Here is a 21,455-nt window from a genome sequence, read left to right as displayed (position 1 = left end):
GTGTATATACAGACTCCGCAGACACCAGTCGGTTTTGGTGACCTTGATCCCATTTTCAAGGTCACAGCAGACAAATCTGCTTTTAGAGTTGGAAAACGGTGTTGCCGCGATATCTCAAGAACTAAACTCTGGATTGTCTTCATATTTGGAACTATGGTGTATATACAGACTCCGCAGACACCAGTCGGTTTTGGTGACCTTGATCCCATTTTCAAGGTCACAGCAGACAAATCTGCTTTTAGAGTTGGAAAACGGTGTTGCCGCGATATCTCAAGAACTAAACACTGGATTGTCTTCATATTTGGAACTATGGTGTATATACAGACACCGCAGACACCAGTCGGTTTTGGTGACCTTGACCCCATTTTCAAGGTCACAGCAGGCAAATCTGCTTTTGGAGTTGGAAAACAGTGTTGCCGCGATATCTCAAGAACTAAACACTGGATTGTCTTCATATTTGGAACTATAGTGTATATACAGACTCCGCAGACACCAGTCGGTTTTGGTGACCTTGATCCCATTTTCAAGGTCACAGCAGGCAAATCTGTTTTTGGAGTTGGAAAACGGTGTTGCCGCGATATCTCAAGAACTAAACACTGGATTGTCTTCATATTTGGAACTATAGTGTATATACAGACTCCGCAGACACCAGTCGGTTTTGGTGACCTTGATCCCATTTTCAAGGTCACAGCAGGCAAATCTGTTTTTGGAGTTGGAAAACGGTGTTGCCACAATATCTCAAGAACTAATCGCTGGATTGTCTTCATATTTGGTACTATGGTGTATATGGCGGGGGATATTTCGTCACTCTGTGACAAATACTTGTTGTATTTATGATGTGCTAGCATTAAGGGGATTTATATCTACATTCAAATATTTCTCATGTATTTATGGTCATTTTTACCTCGTCAGTAATTGTACATAGCTTTATGTGAGTCTTTTGTGACACCGTTGGATAGCTTTTAAATTTGTTCAGCGCTTTATTTTGTTACTTACGTGTTCAGTGTAAATATAGTAGTTAGTTTGCTATTCGTTTTTCCACGTGTTTAGAAACAAACGTTGGTTTGTCGCCCACGTCAGATGTTATTCCCCGACGGTCAAGGAGATGATGCCCTCTCCGAGGTCCGCGCGCGGTGCATGTATAGACTTTCTCGATCTCGTATCTTCATCCTCCAGGCTCCGTTAAATCGTTCACGATTGTCTCGATACTGGAGCGATTTGTTCTGGATGGGGATTTTTAGTCGTAGATTGACAGGACTATATTAATACACCATATTATCAATAGTGTCTGTCTACGGGATATTGCAACTGTCGGTATGTTCATTTATGTCATTATCAGGAGCACATGGACATGTGAACATCTTAAACTTAAACTTTATCGATGCTGTTAAGATATTCACTAAATTCTTCATTTCCCACACACGTCCATAAGAGAAATAAATTGCTCTGCTTCCATGTTAGATAGCAATCAAATCCCGATGATTGCTGTAGGGTGAGTGCACTACACATTATATATCTCCTCTGCGCTTCAGTCAAGTTCCACATTAACCTAGGAAGGACCAGCGGCGAACAAACAAACACAGGATCTGACACGAGAATGTCTGTAAACAGTCTACAATTGCCATAAGTGTCAACGTCAATCACCCATACCTCATTAAGCGCTGTCCGAAGTACCAACTGGATTAACCAATTCATTACGGTGATATGACTCGGCGCAAACACTGATGTTCCATACACAAGATACCGATCAATAATGCATCACAGTCCCAAGACGACTGCCATGTGATGTACACCAGTCAGTAGTTCAGTCTTGGCGATGGTACATTAGGCACGGCTTAAGACCTGAGTGTACATATTTTAGTTCGTAGCAGTTCATGGGCAATCTTGACAGATGCACCCAGATTATGATCTGTAGTTTGTCAGTACCCTAGCCATGCTGGTAGTTCACTTATGTTGTAAACATGAATAACGTAGACCGTTTGTGCTCAGCTGTCACACCAGGCATTACACTGCCATGTTAATGGTATATTGTTTAAAGCAGCGTTAAATCCACATTACCTATGCGTAATGTGCATGTTTGCTGATATCACTAAACTCAGCAATATTCCAGCTATATGCCGCCGGTAAATAAATTCTTGACCTGACTATCCAAAGATTGATATCATGGGCAAAATAATGCGTAACCCATTATTGTTTCTGTTTGTTTGCTGAATAACGCCAAACTCAGCAATTTTCCAGCTTTACGTCGCTGGTATAAAAATAATCCAATCTGGACCACATAATTCAGTGATCAATATTATGGGCAATGTCCCACTCCTTTAGCCGACGGTGACACGCAATCAACCAAGTTTCCGAATGAGACCACCTGATCCATGCGTAGCCTTTTGTGACAAATATAGGTTGGCGGGGATCACATGTAACTCGTGATTGTTTGCATTTGTTTGCTGAATAACGCCAAACTCAGCAATATTCCAGCTATATGCCGCCGGTAAATAAATTCTTGACCTGACTATCCAAAGATTGATATCATGGGCAAAATAATGCGTAACCCCAAGTTTCTGAATGAGACCACCTGATCCATGTGTCGTCTCTTGTGACAAACATAGGTTGGTGGGGACCATATGTGACCCGGACTCCTCACGGGTCACATATGGTGAACTTGGGTTTAACGTCGCGTACAAGATTGTTGCACTTACATGTATATAGCGAATTCGAAGTGCATGCACGTGTGTGTGTATGGCTGCTGGTACTAGTCCGGACTGATGCCGATCCGAGCTCACTGAGATACCACGCAGCAGATTAACATGGATGCCCCACTCAGACACAGTATACCGACCCCGAGCCGACCAGTCCTTGTTGTACCCCCTGAAGGCTGAGCGCCAGGCAGAGTAACAACATGTACCATCTTTTAACGTCTTTTAGTATGAAGCGGCTGGGGATCGAACCCAAAACCTTCCGCTCTCCGGTCAGTATTTTATGACACTAACATATCTGTTAATAATATCATGCCGGGTATGTACCCAGGTTTCCGTAAATGGCGACTAAAGAAGACTTTGAAAGGACATTTCCGAACCGTCGCTCACATTTGGAATCACATAGGAATCAAATACATCAACCAAAGTCTTCATAGTAACATCAAATGTTCTAACATTTTGTATAAACACTAACATAGCCTTCAACATTTTATTATGGTGCTGACAGACCTAGAAAGATAACAGGGACGAACCTGGATTCGAACCCACAATACATTGGTTTCCGTGATTGTGGGTTCGAATCCCGGTTCGCCCCGATTTTCTTTCTAGGTTTTTCATCACCATACCAGTGGGTTTCACCGAACTGGTGAAGCACTTGGGTGTTTACCACTTTGGTGAAACCACAAGTACTGTTATGATGCTGACAAACCTGGGAACATAATGGGGTGGCAAGGGGATTCAAACCCACGATCACAGGTTGTGGGACGCACCTGGGCACGTTGAAATATCGCGATGGACAATACCAGTACTGTGAATCTAGGCTATTGGGTTACCTAGATTAGGTTGGTTAACCCGGGGAGGGACTAATTAGACATCGGGCATGAAAGTATCTTGTACATAAATCCAGAATTGAGTTGGACACAGTCGCCTAGTGGCATGAATTTAGCATTGCTCTAATTCAACGAATGTCCCTTGGGCCGTACTGTCAGGAAAGGACGTGGCGAGATGTGTCGACAGTTGGTAACAGTAACAGCTTGATAATAAAATAAAGAAAGAGACAACTGGCCATTGCCCCACTGAAACAGACCTGCCTTGACCGTAGGGAACTGTTTGGTAACCAGTCTGGCTATAGTGTGTGTGTTACCAGGATTAGCCAGAAAGAGAGGCTGACATACGCTCGCAGTCAGAGAGCGCAAGGCTGTTTTGTACAGCATTTCAATTAGAAGAAAAGTTCTAAACACATGTTTAGAGGCTTACTATTTTGATGAAAACCATGATTACAGGAAAGGTGCAGATGGACAAAGAATCAGGCTGGGTCTGGCAGAGAAGGATTAACCCGAATTAGGACCTTGCGGAGGGCTGAGGGATGGTTGGTTGTTTTGTTGTTTAACGCCGCACTCAACAATATTCCAGCTATATGACGGCGGTTTGTAAATAATCGAGTCTGGACCAGACTATACAGTGATTGACATCATGAGCATCGATCCCGCATTTGGGATCGATGGCATGCATCAACCAAGTCAGCGAGTCTGACCACCCGATCCCGTTGGTCGCCTCATACGACAAGCATAGTCGCCTTTTACAACAAGCATGGGTTGCTGAAGACCTGTTCTACCCCGGATCTTCACGGGTCGGATGAGGGATGGGGTGAGGGATGGAGTTTGGTTCCCCGCCCCTCTGTACAGTAGTTCAGTTATAGTACACTGTCAGAGATGCAGGTTTTAGACGTTTACCTTTTTGTTGAAACCCATGAGCAAGGGTAAGATGTTAACAAACTTAGAACCATACTTAGGAAGAACCAGGATTCGAAACCACTAGCAGAGGTTTCTAGCAAACCTGAGGGATGCATCTCTCCGAAGCGCATAAGACAAACACACATTATGAAAAATACTCCTGCCATTAGTAGTTTCATGTCATTGAATGTTTTTCAAAACAGGACATAAATGTCGCTATATAATATGCTTATGTCTCATGCAAACGTGTACATGTACCTATTCCCAATGAATATATTCATGAAGGTAACTATATATAAGTGTCAGAAGACGAACAAGAATACAAAGATTTAAAATAGCGTTGTATGCAAATCGATGTATGCAGAATTCTACAAGCTTTAGAGAAAAACCTATGTGAATCTTATATGCAGAACATTATAACTGATTCTACATGTATCTAATACTGTATGACATATCCTTTCGCAAGCAGCATATAACATGCGCTACGGTTGCTTTGAATTCTGCCAAAGTTGACTCGACAGGTAAACTTTTATTTCATTTTACTTCGTTTGGGATCCTATATGACTACACTACCACAATTCCACAAATGTGGAAAAAACAAACACGTCGGAATCAATTTTCTTTCAACAAATTCTGTACAAAAAATCAGTAACAAAAAATTCTAAAGTAGATCCGAATTGGAAGCAGTCTTACATTATTTCTTTACCCTACTGATCATATTTTTAAGGGCCACTTTAAAGAAGTATATTTTTGCGATTTTATCCGTAAACTAAAGCTTCGACCACAGCATGGTTTGGAAAAAAAAGACATAAAAAGGCATAAAAAGACGATAAATAACTTTATAACTTTCAAGGATATCTGTTCCACTACTAAGGAGTTTAGGTTTTTTTCTATTCACGAAAACAGCATCGATATAACTTAAATTTGTTGGTATCAGTGTGCATGTGTAAAGACCTGTAAAATATACTGTTACGTGTAACAGGAATTAAGAGTTGACGGAGATTCACTAAAATGCAGCAGAAGTTGTCACAGATTTTGTACCTCTAAACTCTAAAGCAGATTTAATCAGAACGGAACATGGCTTTCCTCTACTGCTTGATAATTTATCAATAAAGAGACAATATATCTCCTGTAGATGAGATCACTTCCACTCTATAAACATTTTCTTATACGTTCAAATACAACACAAATGCAGATCTGCCCGTTGCACAAAAGTAAAAGTAATCTGTACTTATTAGTTGGTACATCAAAGGTTTGGTCATGTCTGTGGTCTTGTACAAAGAAGTATAGCGCTTCCGTCGTCTAGTGGTTAGGGCACCTGCCTCGAGTGCCCCGGAAGGCGCTTCCGTCGTCTAGTGGATAAGGCATCTGCCCAGAGTGCCCAGGAAGGTCGGTGGTTCGATGCTCGGCAAGGTCAATTTAAATCTGAAAGACATTAAGAAATAGTACTTGTTGTTACCCTGCCTGGTGCTCGGCATTAAGGCGATAACATAAGGACTGGTCGGCTGGATGTTAGTATAGATTCACGTCTCTATATAAGTTCAATAATCGTCAACGCGACGTTAAACCCCACTTCACCACGAAAAAATATTATTTGTGCTCCGGACATTTAATTTGGGATGTACGTGTGTATGTATGTTGTAGGACGGGGCATTGCCAGAAAGGAATAATACACATTGAATAAAGTATGTGTATGATTTACATGTAAAGTACTTATTGCTTGTTTTAACACCACACTTCATAATGTTCCAGTCATAAGACGGCGGCCTGTAAATAATCAAATTTTGAACAGACAAACGAGCATTATAAGCACGGAGTACGATGCTATGCAATCAAATATGTCTTCGAATCTGTTCCTTTCAACCGATCAATTAAAGGCGTTAAACAACCAACAAACACAGTGCACGTGGGATGTAGGGGCATGCCAGAGTTATGTACATGTCACAGTAGAAAGAAATAACCATACTGTACGTGTGTTCCGATTTTCGGTTGTTGTTGAACGCTTATCCCTTTAATAATAAATGAATGAGACATGCGACCACAAAGACCAAATGGAAAAGGAAGGTATAATGATCTGTATCCTGTTATCATTCAACCTTCGAGTAATGCTTGTCAATGTCACCATCAGGATTCAATGTTTTTCTAGCGGTTTCAAGTCGAATATCATTAACATCAATGGCTTATGGTCTTGTCTTAGCGATTGTGGTTAGAATTTTATATGCTTAGAACAAGCATCTTTTGTTTTGGCACTAATGATTTTTTTAAGGTCATTTGATACAGTGCTCGGTAGGTTTCTTGTATAAGGCCTTACCGTGCAGGATAATAATGCCTACGAGCGTCGAAGACGCTTAATGGTTTGGTTTACAGACCAGCCAACCCTTATTTGAAATACGTTAAACTTTTGGAGAACACTGGGGTCTACTGCAGTATTGGGTCCCAAATGCAGCTTTGTTTATAAATTCCGAAAATTTCCGTTCCGAAATCCGCTTGGAGGCATTAGTGAGTAACAAGAACCCCTGGGCCCCGTTTCACAAAGCCATCTCCCATACTTTAACACTGGCTTGCGACAGTCGTAGCGCTAAGATCGCTTTGTGGAATGGGGTCTTGGACGTGAAAAGTATGGGGGGCCGAGAGCTTTACGGTAGAAAGTGAAGCCGGATTCTCGTAGTGTGTTTATGGGGGGGGGATATTAATGGCGTATGTGATGTGCCTTTCCGTGTCTCGAAACGGGGGCTTGTGCATATAAAACAGAGTCGATTTAGAGATCAGTGAAGGCAGTGAATGTACGACAGACATTTTGAAATATCAGAAAATATTGTTTTCTGCTGTTCATTTGATCATTTTATTCAGTGTCAGTGTCATATTGTTCTGGAAGCAGAATGAACTTTCTGTAGTGCGATTTATTTTTAACCCCCCTTGAACCGGCCTGTGTTGTCTGTGTGAGAAAATACTGATCTGCAGAAAACGTACGGTAGAAAAATTGGCGGCATACACATCCTCTCGCTTCGACGAATAACGTGGAACGCTTTTCATTTGACAACTTCCGTAAAAACTTTCGTTCCGGTTTGGGGACCCAAATACTGCAGTCTATTCGAACACTGTCGTTTTTAGCCGAGTCTGTTTTATAAAACTTCTAAATATAAAACGTCAACGCTAGAAAATAACCAGTCCCAATTATCCGCCAAAACAGATTCCATTTGGCGTAAAAGGCGAAATAATTGCATAACAACGGCATTAGTTGAAGGAAGGGATATCATCTGCCATGAGAATGTCTGCATTACAACCCTCCTTCGTAAGCCTCTTTACACTCTATGACACCTTCAATAAACCCTAAAGCATCATCTGACATTGAAAATAATGATATTACGGTATAAATCCTTTTGATGAACAAGCAAGGTCTCGCCGTCCTTTAGAAACACCTTGTCAGTGTTATTAGATCACGTGATCTTTGACGAAATGCCACATGGAATGAAATGCAATTGCCGAACCTTGACAGAGAGAAGTTGACGTTCTGGGAAATCTCATTACCGAGGAACAGAGATGACAGTTACATCATACTGTTGTCCATGGGCGACCTTCATGGTACTGACAGATGGACATCACTGGATGCGGCTTTATCATCAGTATGACTGATATTGATTTGTGATGTTGCAGTGTCCATTCGTTCTTCATGTTGTGACAATGCCATTCTTAAACCATTGTCGACTTTTTACCGAAGTCCTAAAACAGTTCCTTGATAAGAGATGCATTTCATGCAAAATGCGCGAATTCAATATATTTTCAAATAGTGTTAAATGTTCTTGATTTTTAATATGAATAACAGATTCTGAAATATGTTGCAAACAACATTAAAGAAAGGGAGCAGATGTCAGAGAAACTCTTTATTCCTTAAATTGAGAAGGGAGGGAAAACAGTTGTCTATGCTTTCCATTCGCCAAAATGTAGCTTCTTCGTAAAAGTTCAGTTCAGATAAGGCACTGAAAACATCTCAAATCGTCATAGCATTACATTTGTACTAACAATGCCCCATGGTATGTCAAGCGAATTGATCTAAAAGAAATACCGTGTCAGTTTTCCGTCGTAGGTGTGCACAACAAAACTGTATCTCATGATTTGTGTGACTTACTTTAAGAATGTATTTGAGGATAACAGTATCTTCACAACTATGATTTGGTTGGGGTAGGGGTTTATGGTTCAGGCCTTAAGCTTAAGAAGGAGTCAAGATTTGTATCCGACTTTGAACTTTGGAACAGCTTCCTTATGTTAATCTGCTTCTAAACAATTCATATTTATATGAACACATGTGTTTCTGGTATTGAAAAATGGTTTCCCAGACACATGGATCATACAAAGGAAATATTCGTGTCGACAATAAAACTTGGAAATTATTGAACGACCTGAACGCAAATCAACTAGCTTCAACGAAAAAGGTGCAGTGATTGAACTCACTACATAATGTCCAAAGCAGCCTCAAATAGAACTCACTCAAAAAAGATACCATAAAACATTGGAGTAATGATCATGACTTGTAGATATGCATTCTGAAGCGGCAAAATTTGCATGCATGAACATCTTTGGGCAATTCTGCAGAGCCTCAAGAATGTTGTGAGGGAGTATGGTTTTAGGCCACTTATAGGAATATTCCAGCAATATCACGGCGGGGGACAATTGGCTTCACACATTGTACCCATGTGGGAAATCAAACTCGGGCCTTCGACGGCAACGCTTTAACCACTAAGTTACCCCACCGCCCCTCAAGAATGTAATCATCGGTCTTAAATGAAAATCACAAACCAATGTAAAAAATAAAGAACCGCAAAAGAAACATCCTTTCAAGAAAACAAATTATGAAAGTTCCCCATTGAAATGTCAATGCTTTTCTCAGGTTTCTGACATTAGTCTGTATCCAAATATAATGTTAACGACCAACACGTGACACAAATATGGATAGAATGGGTCGCCAAAACGCAGCTTAACAAGCGACCATGGCACAAAGTCCGGAATGCTTTCCATGAAAATCAAAATTCACTTACGTTTCCTTGTGTCTTTTCTGATAAACGGCTTGCTGACCTGGTTGATGCATGTCATCGTATCCCGATTGCTTGGACTGATGCTCATGATGCCAATCACTGGATTGTCTGGTCCAGACTCGAAATTTTTTACAGACCGCCGTCATATAGCTGGAATATTGCTGAGTGCGGCGTAAAACAACAAACAAACCAACGATTCTGACCCCATGCCAACGTCACGAAGAATCAGATGAAACAGGCTTTTGTACGACTGCATGCTGGCGAGTGACAGAATGCACGAATGGTTGCCAAAAGTTTTAATGTCCACTTGAGAACCATCAACAGATTACAGCAACGGTACCAGGTCACCAACAGCATGCAGGCTTCCTAAAGCCTGGTTTCTCTGATCCTTCGAAAGCCTTGGCATGACGCTAGTATCCATACAAGAATGTTGGAGACACGTATTGGGGTGCGTTTCGTTTGCGGTTCAGTATATGTACAAAGACTTATAAACGGCAAACAATGTCAATTTCAAAAACTGAACGTCCTTGAAAGAAGTATCGCATCGTGTTTCCGGGCTTCCAGTAGGACTGGCTCCTTTTTATTGATAAAACGTCTCCTTTTTATGAAGACAATGTGAAGTCAAGCGCAAGTGGGTTTTCAATTAGGGAGGAAAGTTTTTGCGAGGGACATAATAAGAATTTAAAGATTACTATCTGTGACAACTAATCAGGCTAGAAATATTAGCTACTTATCCTGTTCATGTATTTCAATGTATAAAAAGTACATGTAATCCCATACACACTTGTACAAGTGTAGGTCTGAGTACTAAGTAAGGATAAGATATATGGATCAGCAACTTCTTTATTACAATTAGGAGCGACGTTAATAAAGAAGTTGTTCATCCATATGTCTTCTCCATTACTAAGTGTAGGTCACATGCAGAAATGCACGCGTGTGGCCTATAACAGCATGGCCAAATAATGACCAACAACCCTCCAGGTAGGAATTACACATTCGCTTCTTTTGAGATCATCACTTGTCAAGATGGTTCTTTTTTAATATTAGTTATATCATCTGTCTAATAATTTGTGTGTGTGTGTGTGTGTGTATGTGTGTGTGTGTGTGTGTGTGTGTGTGTGTGTGTGTGTGTGTGTGTTGTTTAACGCCGCACTCAGCAATATTCCAGCTATATAACGGCGGTCTGTAAATAATCGAGTCTGGACCAGACAATCCAATGATTAATGTCATGAGCATCGGTCCATGCAATTGGGATCAATGACATGCATTAACAAAGTCAGCGAACCTGACCACCCGATCCCGTCAGTAGCCTCTTACAGCAAGCATGAGTTGCCGAATACCTATTCTACCCCAGATCTTCAGGGGTCCTATTAATTAGTTAGCATATGTGTAAATGACGTATCTCGACGTAAACACTATTCACTTTATATTGTATAATCTACTATGTACCCTGCAAACTAGTGGTTGATAGAATCAGCAACGTTCCACGTCGGAGTAGTATGACATACAATCACACATTGTGACCACCCAATTTATTATATGTGTTGCCTCTTTAAGCACGCTCGTCATGCTTGGAAACCATTCTGCCCAGAAGGAATTTAAGTATCTATTCAAAACACTTGTTACCGTGAATTGCTTTAAGCAACAAAGCTTTGCAACTGACTATACTATGTGTATACCAAGTCACAGGGTCATTGTGCACGTGGAATATAAACATCTTATGTCAGACCACCTGATGGATATATCGATAGTTCTATAAATACGCTTATCAGATCATCCTGTCATGATGGTATTGTATGTGAACCGGAAACAAGCTAAGATACCAGACGCCAGAATCTGATTAGCGTCGCTTCAAATCCCAGACCTGCCCTGAAGTAGGATACTTTGCCTGTTTGCACAATTCCCCTGCCCATGGGTTTCGCCAAGGTGGTAAAAATATATGACTTGCCTCCTTTGGACTCCCTCCCCAATAACCTGACACATCGTGATATCACTGAATTATTATTCAACTCAGAAGCTCAATCTACACAGATCCATTGTTGGGGTTATTTCCTACATAGGAGAGATTTTACTCTGACATGTCAATATTTTCTGCATTGTTTTAATTATGGCAGTGTATTCTTTATTAAACAATGATTGTAACTGTATTACATTGTTTCTGTTAAGATTCGGTAGAGGCACATTGCATAGTTTTTGGACAGTGATTTGTAGCACTGCTTAATGTAAGCGCTTTTGAGGAAATTACTATATTTAGATGCTAGTGTCATTTGTAAACTACCCCCATACCCTGGACTGTGATGGTGTGTTATAGAAGCCTGTGGAGTATTCTATGTTGTGAGGGTACTGTGTGGGAATTTCCATTAGCTAGTTCGACTATATATATGGGGACAGGGGCGTGCCTCTCGTATCTCTCACACGTGTCATTCCATCAAGACCAGCTTTCATGTGGAGATCACTCATCACCCTGGATTCCCTGCCCAGGCCTTTCTCAGAAGCTTGACCACTGTCAACGCTGGATAAACATATTATTATTGCTGAATTTTGCTATAACCACTGTATTTTTTATATTTCATTCTGAACACTGCCATCATATTATATATTGCCCTTGAATATTGTACTACCACTCTATTGTCTACTGCTTATTGTAATTTATGTGCAGAGGTTTGCGTTGATTTGTATACCTAGTACATATTGTAATTTGTAATTTTATAACATTTGTTGGTCGGTTGTTGGTTTCACAATTAGTTCTTTTGCGTACAGATTCCTTGGTTTACATATTGTTTCAATGTTGGAAACAGCATACATACATGTAGTATCATGATTACCTTGATGGAGACACGACCCTCATTCATGAAAGGACAATATATGTGAATATTATTCAAACTGAACTGAATGCCAATATTTTAATATGTTAATAACCCAACAATGCATGTTTTTTTGCAACAGCACACGCATGAAATAATTGTATTTTGGGATCCTATGTGCAGCATGCATCGTTCGTCCGTAAGCATATAAGTCCAGCGTTAATAACGTTTTACTCACATGAAGAATTCTTATGCTGATGCCAAATCGAATTACAACAAACGCACGTAGACTTCAAGTAACGAAAAAGAGATTACTTTTAATAATATCATAAGAAAACTGCCGATAATGCCACTGGGAAAGACCACACGGCGAATGCCAAAAGCATGCTGACACGCCAATGATGGAACTAGGTTATCTGTGAAGGTCATGCGAACGTATAGGGCACATAGACTGAAATGTTTCACATACATGATGTCACCACGAAATTTATAGGAAGCAACTTCACGAAAAGGAATACACCTGAGAAGTTATCACGATTCACTAAAGATGCAGTGGAATTTTAAATAAATACATCCTTTTGAAAGACGTGTGGGTTTCAGGATGGTGAACATATATAGAAGCTATCGAGTAATGCGTCCTCTTGCTATGACAGAATTGGAGAGCTTCCCCTTGAAGGGTAGACAAGGAGTAAACATTGTTTCGTTGTCAAGTAGACACACATTGCGAATGGTGGGATTAATTGTCGACTGAAACTGAATAACTACATAATACATGCATCAACCATGAAAATATATTACTACATGTACATATTACTATAATGTACCCATTAAATCCCACACATGATTAACCAAAAAACATAAAACTCGACAGTCTTTGATAGTTGGAATATAGTGGGTAAACGTTTAATCGATATACCAAGAAATTATATTAAAACGTTCATAATTAAGAAACAAGAAGACAAGTAAAACAGTTTCCAATGTACGTCAACCAGAATCAGTGCACTCTACTTTGAACACATTTAATTCATCAAAACACCAGCAATGTCCTAAAATAAAAATATCGAAGGTATTTGGAACGTAAACAAGAAACAAACTAGCTAGTTACACGACAACCATTTTTCCTTAATAATATACGGAGAGCGGCGTAAAACCATACTCACCCACTCACTACTAGTATACAAATGTAAGGCTACAAACGATCATATTTTGGTTTATTTTCGCCTATACATATATTTTTTTCCAAACGTAGATTAGAGGTGGGTTAGCCCAGTGGTCAACGCATTCGCTCATCAGGATGAAGACCCGGGTTCGATTCCCCACATGGTTGCCATGTGTGAAGCCCGTTTCCGGTGTCCCCCGCCGTGTTATCGCTGGAATATTGCTAAAAGCGACGTTACCCCATACTCACTCACTCACTCACTCACTCACTCACTCACTCAGGTCAGGCTCGCTGACTTGGTTGATGCATGTCATCGATCCCAATTGCGTGGATCGATGCTCATGATGCCTATCACTGGATTGTCTGGTCCAGATTCGATTATATACAGACCGCCGTCATATAGCTGGAATATTGCTGAGTGCAGCGTTAAACAACAACCCAACCAACCAACTTTGTTAAATCATGCGACAACTACAATAAATCTAGAATTTGTCTGTCATGCTTTTGTTAGTTTTATAGGCTATTGCTGAGTGTGGCGTTTAACAATAAACAGACAGACAGACATTCACTCACTCAAACGAAAATGTACCCTGTTATGGGAATGACCATCATGTGATATTTTCGAATTTTGAGCTGATTCTAGTTTCCATACAGCATATTGAATTTAGAGTATTGAGTATGTTATAATACATTTGCATCAAGATGGTCAATAACAATGAAAATGTAATATTAATAACATCGTGAATGTCAGCAGTGTGCTCCACTTTCGGTTACTAGTCAATATGTCTGGCTACTCGGCACGACAAACACGCCGTGGGAAATAAATAACATACCTGTTGCTAATTAAGGGGACTTGAAACAATATTTATTATTTAATGACCGTATGATGAACTCTCGCCACTGATTAATTAACAATTGGACATTATTTTCTTCGATACGGTACCCACTACAAATGGAAAAGCACAGCGAAATGGAGCTTGCTACATTTTTCATTGAAACTTGTTCCTCAGTTTATTTACTGCTTAATTCTGATGTTTTAATACGATTTAGCGACCGCCTCTGTTGTCTTGTGGATAGGGCCTCTGTCCGGAATGCGTGAGGGTGTGGGTTCGATCCCCGCCTGTGTCATACCAAAAGATGTTGTCTTGCTGGCTCTCGACATCAGGGGGCTAAAACAAGGACTGGTTGGCTCGAGGTCAGCATACTGTACACTGTGGGTTATATTTGTTAAACTGCGGCATGGTATCTCAGTGGGCTAGTCCTATAAAATCGGCATTTGTACGGCCTAGTACAAGCAGCCACACACACACACACACACACACACAGATATGCATGCACGTTGCTCTATAGGTGCAATAATCTTGAACACGACGTTAAACTCCATTTCAACTCACCTTAATAGGATTTAGGCATCAATGGGTTTTCACTGAAATCACGTGATCCAACACGTGTTTACGTTTTGCAATCGAGTTCGCGACATGATCGAATAGTACACTGCTTCTAATTAATGAAATCGTGGAGAGTGGAATGTCCGGGGTTCGATCCCCGGCCGTGTCATACCAAAAGACGTTACCCTTTTGTTACGTGCATGCATGTCGCTATATAAGTGCAATAATCTTAGACGCGACGTTAAGCCCAATTTCACCTCACCTCATCTAATATCAAATTCTCTCCAAATTCAGGTTTCGAATTGATATTTGCAAACAGCATATTGTCGTGGTTGATTATATATTCAATACTTTTTTTCATGACTGCACAGAGTTGCGTCCCTTGGGCACGACAGAACCTATGATTGTGGGTTCGAATCCCAGTTCGCCCCGATTATGTTTCTAGGTTTGTCAGCACCATACCCGGGCTCATGGGTTTCACCGAAGTGGTAAACGTCTGAGAGGTACTTCACTTCGGGCTTTCCTCCCACATTAAGCTGACACGCGGTGATATAACTGGAATACTGTTAAAAGCGGCGTTAAACCCAGCTCACTCACATGACTAGTTGCTTTGATGCCGTATTAATCCGTATTTCCAGTAATTGAACCATCAATCTGGAGATATATGTATTTAATAGCATATCACATGGGCACTGTGTCGTTCCAAACACGATTAACTTACTTCCCTATCATTATTCAACGCGAACAAAATTGCCACTATTACTTTTACAATTTCGAAATTTACCATATGGATGCTGATGGTAATTTAGTTCCTGGAACAGCTTTTTGGTCTTTGTATCAGATCAAGGAAGTATGTTCGTTATCACTATGAAGTTATAATAGGATTGGTGCTCTCGCATAATAGTTTCGATATTTGTTTGTTTTTTTCTTTTCATTACATTTAAGTTTGATTTCTACATGTTTTATTGTATAAATCAAACCGGATTAGTATCTGTAGACTAGAAGAATAGGTTTTCAGCAACCCATGCTTACCGTAAAAGGCGACTGTGCTTGTCGTAAGAGGCGACTAACAAGATCGGGTGGTCATGCTCGCTGGCTTGGTCGATGCATGCCAATGTATCCAAATTTGGAAGATCGATGCTCATGATGTCAATCACTGTATTTTCAGACTCGATTATTTTTAGATAGCTGTAATATTGTTGAGTGCGGCGTTAATTAACAAATAAACAATCAAAACAAAGTATCTGTTATATACTGAACCTGACGTAAATTAGGTCATCGTTGAAATACCCAATGTCGGCAAAATCTGTTTCACGACATTAAATGTAATAATGTTTTTTTCCAGCTCGAGGGATTTGATTCTGTCATGCGGTAATGTTAAGAGATGGACCTACTTCATCCACTTCATCAGAGTCAGAACAGAATATAACAGATTTTTAAATCTTTATGATTGCGACAGAAGACTGACACATCTCATCCATATTTCTTGTCATCGTGGCAAACACAAGATCAAAGAGTCTGGTCTAAAATAAAACATTTTCGAATAAGCTGGTTTTCTTTTTGTGTGTGCTTTAATCAGTGACGTTTGTTTAAGCAGAATTGTGTGGTAAACATCAGTGATTAAACGTAACCTAGATGAACTTCTCACAAATTCGGATCTCACGTATGAGAAGTGAGTGAGTGAGTGAAACCCACGAGCATGGGTATGGTGCTGACAAACCTTGAAACATAATCGGTGCGAACCGGGATTCGAACCCACAATCATAGGTTTCTGTCGTGCCCAAGGGCCGCAACTCTGCACAGCGAATCGCACCGCCCTAGACGACTGGGGCCACCCGTGCCCCCCAGGTATGAGAAGAATACGACGTAGTAACAAATATTAGTTGCATGCATGCATGTTATTCCTACTACATGGTGTTAGCTCATTGTCCATGGATTCCTAAATCATTACCTGTGAAAAGCAACACACTAACACCCGCATAGCATGGACCTCGTTAATCAGGAAAACTTGCCGTCTGAACGATCACTGTTGGGAACAATACTTCTTCAAGGAACATTACTCCGTACTTATGATACGTCATTGATGAAATATTAAATTTAATCCAGAATATCGGAGTTTCACTCTATTGAATTTCAGTAAATAGTTGCAGCTAGAACGCGATTATTTTGTTCTTAACATGTTATAAATATTTAATTTGAAATTCCTCACTGTATCCTCATACGTAAAACATTTGTGAATAGATATTAGGTATTAGCCACAATACGATGTATAACCATGACAGGAGAAACTATTATTTGTCATCAGATGGCATGTTTAGAAGAAGCGATGCCTATTGATGAGAGTAAATGCTTTGTGTATATGTAAAGGACTTATTGTCGTTTCTTTACAAAGCAGACTTAGTATTTTGAGCAGTATGTCACGTTATCGAAGTGCTGTGGCACGCAAACAACCACAGAGTTTGCGATGAATTTTCATAGACAATAAAAATCAAACGCATCGATCTTGGAATGAAAATAACTTGATATTCAAATTACCACACCAAGTAGCAGTTGCTTCCATTTTGCATTCGCTTTGTAGATGTGTTCAAGAGATCACTTCACAACATTTCTGAATTGTTTTTTTATTAAAATGATTGCTGTGCTTTTGACGAAAATCGGGAAAGAAGTATTACAGTTGCATCAGTTATTTAAGGAAGGAATGTCATACTACATAGGAATGTCAGCATAACAATCTTCCTTCATAAACCTCTTTACCTCAAATGGCGCCTTCATTAACCTTGTCAAGCATCATCAGGCACTGGGAACAAGGGTATTATTGGGATGGAATTTAATTGCCGAAATTTACAGCAACTTAAGTAGAAAATGATTACGTCCTTGAAAAGCTCATTAAGGAGGAACAGAGATGGCGGTTACGTCATACGGTTGTACATGGGTGACCTGAACGCCAAAACACGCGTGGTACTGACAGATGGACAACTACTGGCATGGTTTTATCAAAACTGCCACTGACATTGATTTGTGGTGTATGGTCAATGCAGTGTCAATTCGTTCTAAACGTTGTTACAATGACATTCTTTAACATTGTTCACTGAAGTGCAAAGACATTTTATTTCGAATATATATGTGAAAAATTCAATATCATTTCAAATAAATGTAACCTATTCGTACAAATAATTTTCTTGATAACGATTATCATTTTTCTGTTGTCAAAGGGCATTGGACTATAACTATATAGAATACTCATGTGGGGGAACATGTGTACGATGGTAATGAGCTAAGAAAGGGTAAATAATAAACCTTTTTCAATATCTCACTGCTGCAGCAAGATCCGCTGCTTGTTGGTCGATTTTGATGTCTTGGTGGAACATGTCCAATCGTAATAAACGACGTAAGGGGAAATAATAAACGTTTTTCAATATACATTTTTCAACTGCGGGAAGAGCCACTGGTTGTTGGTTCCGATTCAATACGTAATGTGTCAGGACCAAATCCGTGTCTTTGTTAAAGTTAAAACCATTATGTCACATTAGACTAAGAAAAATAAAAAGTCGTTGTGTAACTCAAATGCTCCTTGAATGGCAATTAAACCCATCTCACCACTCATGATACAACGTAACATTTCCGAGAGTCGTTCACAAGGCACAATGCGTTCTCAATGCATAAACAGCAGTCCATTTTAGATTGGTTATCATTCAGGGAACAAATTACAGACAAAAACTTCCACGGGGATACTGTTGAAAAGGCACCCGCATTGTTCTTGAATATGTGCAACACAGTCACTTCTTTCGCCATCAGTGAGGTTTCATCACCAGGGGAATGTTGCCGGACACACCAAGTGATTTACGAATTCGTGTTGTACTGCCGAGACTCAGTTTGTGTGATCTGAGACGGAGACACAGATGCAAGTCCACGAAGGCAGTAAAGTTTTGCTGTTAGGATTTCGCCGGGGAATGGTTCGACGAGTTTGCCAGGCGTAATGTAACAATGGCAATGTCAAACTCAACACAATTTCTTCTTACCTGATTACCAGAAAGATGTAGGTAATGACTTTAGTAACCGACGGGCTTTTGCCATGATCCGTAAACATTTCCCCAGTTGATACTATGTGTCTAGCATCTCGATGTTAATCCATAGAATGAAGTTCAGGGATTATCATTTGTATATTCCCAAGGGTCTTTTTCGTGGGTTTGAACAACCTGTTATCCCTGACAATAATTCTTACTCAGACAGGACTAAATCCGTGTTTCACGTTTCATTACAGTGTTAAACGTCCGCGTCATTTTAAACTTAAATAATAGGCTTAAAGGCAACATAAATCGACTTGCAACCTAACTTATATGTTCAACACGAATGTCTTCTGCCACGATCGTGTACAGTTCTCATGGTTATAAGGTGCGGCTTGCATCTCGATGTTCATCCAATTTGTGAAGTTAATATCAATGTGCTTGGTAGCATGCATGAACTATGAACGTTTGGTGTGAAGAACGTTTATGCACCCCAGCAAGTGTTAATCACTGCCAAATTGCACGAATGAATGTGTCAGAAAAAGGATTCTGTTGTTTTGTTGTTGTTTTTGGGGGTTTTTTTTAGGGGGGTATGTTCAAAACGTTGACTTGTACGCTTAACTTGTGTGAGTTAGTGAGTGAGTTGGGTTTTATGCTACACGATAACCACCGTAGTTCAAACCCGATGCGTCAGCTCAAGTGGGTGAAGATTATAGACGAGAAAACTACGGGACTTGTGATGACAAGCCAATGTTCACAGATGGGACGGGTCAAAATTTGAACAAAAAAACAAACAGTGTACCCCGGTACTACCATGGCACGAAACACTGCATAGTGGGACACTGCCTCAAGCGAATGGCGACCCCTGTGTGGCCCTTGAGGGAGAACGTAATTATTACTGGCCCTATAGGTATCCTTGTGCAGGCATTGCATCCGATGAGCGAAGAAAGAGTGATCAAAGGGTGTCACAGAAGATATATGTTTTACCGAAGAGATCAAGAGAGCCAATCAGGATATTACATGCATACATCTGCGGCATGGTCACTTTGGCAACCTGCCTGCCCAACGTCGTCTATAATAGATTCTTCAATATGTGGCCAGGAACAAGAAAGCAAGGGAGCGGTCGGAGAAACCCTTAACTCGATGGGAAGGGAGACTTAACAACTTTACCTTCAGTTCAGTTCAAGGCAATAAACAACAACTCTAATCGTCACAACTGACAATGCACTCTCGTAGGCCAAGTGGGTGGAACGACAAGACATAGTTTAGTTGTTTAGTTGTGCTGGTGCACAACAAAATTGTATACTCTGATTTGTGTGGCTTTCTTTCAGACATTATCTCTGTGGGCATACAGATAACTTTGGTTCTGGTTCCTAATGTTGCATCGCTTCAATAACTGAAGTAGTTATATGATAAATATGTGTTTCTAGCATGGAGAAATGGTTTCACAGACACATACATCATGCCAGCGAAATGTTCATGTCGACTGTAAAAACTGGATATTCTCGAACGACCTGAACGCATGACAACTAGCTTCTAAGAAAATGGCGTAGCGATAAAAGTCACTTCATAATGTTCAAAGCAGCGTTAAATGAAACTCACTCAAAAAAGATACCAAGAAATATTGGAGTAATGGTAATTTTAATTCCACCGGTGGATGCGCATTCTAAAACGGCAACAATTTGCATGCATGAACATCCCTGGGCAATTCTGCAGAGCCTCAAGAATGTAATCATCGGGCTTAAATGAAAATCACAAATCAATGTATATAAAAAGTATTCTAAACGGCAAACATTTTTTTTGTATCAATTTCAAAAACTGAACGATTTTGAAAGAAATATTGCATCGTCCTTCCGGGCGGTTTGATTTGCGCTGATAAAACCTCTCCTTTTTCTAAAGACAATGTGAAGTCAAGCTCAAGTAGGTTTTCAATTTGGGAGGAAATGAAGTTCCTGCGTGGGACTTGATACGAATTTAAATATTACTTTCTATGATAACTAATCAGGTATGAAATAATACCTTCATATATCAATGCAAAACACTACCTGTTAGAAATATTGGTCAGATGGAGAAATAGACTGGTTTCGCCTCTTATAACCATAAACCCACTGACGGAAGAATAAAATTTTCCAGCTTTGGATATGCTCCCGTGTTACTTAAAATCGATGATATCATCCGTCCAATTATAATGGCTTCATTGATTAGTTATCGTAAAGTGTGTGAGTGACTGAGGTATAGTTCGCCGTCAGCAATAGTAACGTTATATCCTTATGATCAAGTCTGGAACCTGCAAACCAGTGGTTGATTGCATGAACAACGACACACGTCAGGGTAGTATGACAAAAAATCACACATCGTGAACACACGATTTTCATATTAGCTGTCTCTTTTAACAAGTATGCAGTGCTGCAATCCCACTATTCTTAGATTGTATTAAAGCATCGAATCAAAACACTTATTAAAAGGACCACAGAAGATCCGGTTTAGAATTGATTTTCAACAACCCGGATCGTTATTTTATAAACATATGTTTAGAAAATCATTGCAACATGTTTCAATTGTATTATATGTACACTAGAGACAAGCAAAGTTACCAACATTCGCGTCCCTCAGTCGTGCCAGGATCACATGAACGTGCGTTCAG

This window comes from Haliotis rufescens, unplaced genomic scaffold (assembly GCF_023055435.1).
Source record: "Haliotis rufescens isolate VD_foot unplaced genomic scaffold, xgHalRufe1.0.p SCAF_13, whole genome shotgun sequence".
NCBI lineage: Eukaryota > Metazoa > Mollusca > Gastropoda > Lepetellida > Haliotidae > Haliotis > Haliotis rufescens.
The sequence above is the reverse complement of the archived record's forward strand: the minus strand, read 5'-3'. Positions refer to the sequence as shown.